The sequence below is a fragment of the Scyliorhinus torazame genome, chromosome 13 (assembly GCF_047496885.1).
Source record: "Scyliorhinus torazame isolate Kashiwa2021f chromosome 13, sScyTor2.1, whole genome shotgun sequence".
Lineage (NCBI taxonomy): Eukaryota > Metazoa > Chordata > Chondrichthyes > Carcharhiniformes > Scyliorhinidae > Scyliorhinus > Scyliorhinus torazame.
In genome coordinates, this window is record NC_092719.1 from 22,190,860 (window position 1) to 22,193,510 (window position 2,651).

Genomic DNA, 2,651 nt, shown 5'->3' on the forward strand with positions numbered 1-2,651 from the left:
CACCCAGTGAAGCAGAAAAGCAGCCAATGTGTTTACAAATATCAGTTTGTAAAAAGCCCCGGACTCTCCCTCAAGAAGCTTTTCCAAGTTAAAAGTGAACAACATTAAACAGGTCCAGAAAAACAATCAATGAGGAAGTTTTCACATATTTACATTCAGCTGGAAATGTGCAGCAGTCAAATTATTCTAAAGACTGCCAGGATTTGTTAAAACATCAAATAGCCTTGTATTCAAATTGGTGATCCCTTCTAACCAGGAAATGTGTTACATGTAAATATTTTGTGAGGCTGAGCTGTTATTTGTACAATAAACAAAGATCATTAAGGCTTCTCTCTCTCTGATTGTGTTCCTCTCTCCTTCCGTCTACCACCATCACCCCTCTCCTCAAAATATAACCCTTGACCTCCAAAATCACCCCCAGAGTCTGCTCCATCTTTCCTGGAATTCCATCCTGAATCTCTCCAACCAGGTTTCCGCCCCTGTAACAATTCTGAAGCAGCCCATATAAATGTTACAAGTCAAATCTGATGCGACTGTGAGAAAGGTAAACATTCGCTTCACATCCTTCTCAACTTTCAGCTGTCTTTGACAGGGGTGACCACACAATCCTCTTCCAACGTCTCCGCTCGCACGCAGCTGGGACTGCACTCATCTGATTCCATGCTTATCCATCCAATCATAGCCACACTATCGCCTCAGTGCGATGCTGAGGCAGACGGAGCGTGGGTCCGATGCAGGCGATAAAGTCTGTGGTGGTCGGTGATGACGGGGTGAGTAAGACCAGCTGGGTCATCAGCTACACGACCAATGCCTTACCAGGAGAATAGATCCCTACTGTCTTTGACAACTATTCTGCCAATGTGATGGTTGGTGGGAAGCCTGTGGAATCTGGGGCTTTGGGACACGGTTGGACAAGAAGATTCTGATCATCTGCGTTCACTTTCCTACCCTCAAACAGACGTTTTTCTAATCTGCTTCTCGCTGGTGAGCCCAGCATCTTTTGAAAATATCCGTGCCAAGTGGTATCCTGAAGTGAGGCATCATTGTCCAAACTCACCCATCATCCTGGTGGGCACCCAGCTTGATCTGCGGGATGACAAGGACACAATTGAAAAGTTGAGGGAATAGAAACTGACTCCTATCACATATCCGCAGGGCCTTGCAATGGCGAAAGAGATTGGTATGAATTTCCTCCTTTGATTGACTCTGTTGGGCAGCACGGTAGCACAGTGGGTAGCACTGTTGCTTCACAGCACCAGGGTCCCAGGTTCGATTCCCGGCTTGGGTCACTTTGTGGAACGTGTGGAGTCTGCACGTTCTCCCCCTGTCTGCGTGGGTTTCCTCCGGCTGCTCCAGTTTCCTTCCACATGTCCCGAAAGACGTGCTTGTTAGAGAATTTGGACATTCTGAATTCTCCCTCAGTGTACCCGAACAGGTGCCGGAGTGCCAAGGGATTTTCACAGTAATTTCATTGCAGTGTTAATGTAAGCCTACTTGTGACAATAATAAAGATTATTACTATCTCCCCGGAGTGTGGGCCGAGTGGAATAAAGTAAGAGGTATTCGGAGTACTGAACAAACTATTGTTGTTATAAATCCCTGGTACCAGTCACTAGAACTCAGCATTTTGACATGGTGTCAGGAGTTGGCATTGTGGCACAAGAACGTTGTCATAGCGACCCGCTCGACGAAAACATTGTGGAGAAAAGAATGGCGCATCTGCTGTGGTGTCAGATTATCGGACAAATCCAAAACAGTACAGCATACACCTTAATCAATCTCGTGGAACCTGCGGCCGTCTAGAAATCGCAATAATTTGTCTTTCAAATGGAGGGGAAGAAAGAGAATCCGAGAATGTCTGGAATTTTCCGGTCGTTGAGATTTACGTTTCCTGCCGGCAACTCACCCCCGCCCATGGGTTTCCCGGCGGCATGGGGGGGCTTCAATGTGAAATCCCATTGACAAGCGGCAGGAAGACAGAATCCCACCACCAAGGGTGAGAAATAGAGGGCGCGATTCTCCGGAAAGATTTCTCAGTGCTGTAGAAAGCGGGAATTGCCCCGAACTTTCCAGCATTCGGCCCAGCGAGGCCAGCAATGCAGTTCATCGTTAATTGGCCCACTTAATAAGGCCTCACAGGCTTTTCACCGCAAATGAAGACTCGGCAGCTGATTCGCCGGGACCGCACACGCCAGCCTCCCGCTAACAAGGTCGAGCAGCACTTAAGCTACACTTGTTCAGCCAACACCAGCCAGCTCACAACAATGGTGCCAAGGAGACCAGCCCCAAGATTGGGATCTCTGACCTGGGGAGGCTGCTAGACGCCATGGAGGCCAGGAGGGATGTCCTGTTCCCCGAGGGTCTCGGAGAGTGGGCCACACGGCACCCAGTGCTACCTGGGATGAGGTGGCGGCAGCTGTCAGCTCGGGGAGTTTGACCAGAAGGACTGGCCTTCAGTGCCGGAAGAAGGTCAACAACCTACACCGGGCAGCACGAGTGAGTAGACCCCAACGTCCCCGAGCCCCCTCCAAAGGATCATCCACCCCACAACTCTCCATGCAACCCCCAGCCCTTCCTCCACTCCTGCTCCCCCTTAAACCCCCCAACCCGTCCTTCAGCACCCTCTCCCACCACTGTGAACCTCGCATGTG

At 49.9% G+C, this 2,651-nt stretch overlaps 1 pseudogene; it reads left to right on the forward strand.

The window, feature by feature from the left end:
* The first annotated feature begins 731 nt into the window (after positions 1 to 731).
* LOC140387791 (ras-related C3 botulinum toxin substrate 1 pseudogene) lies at positions 732 to 1,200 on the forward strand (annotated as a pseudogene).
* The last annotated feature ends 1,451 nt before the right edge of the window (positions 1,201 to 2,651 follow it).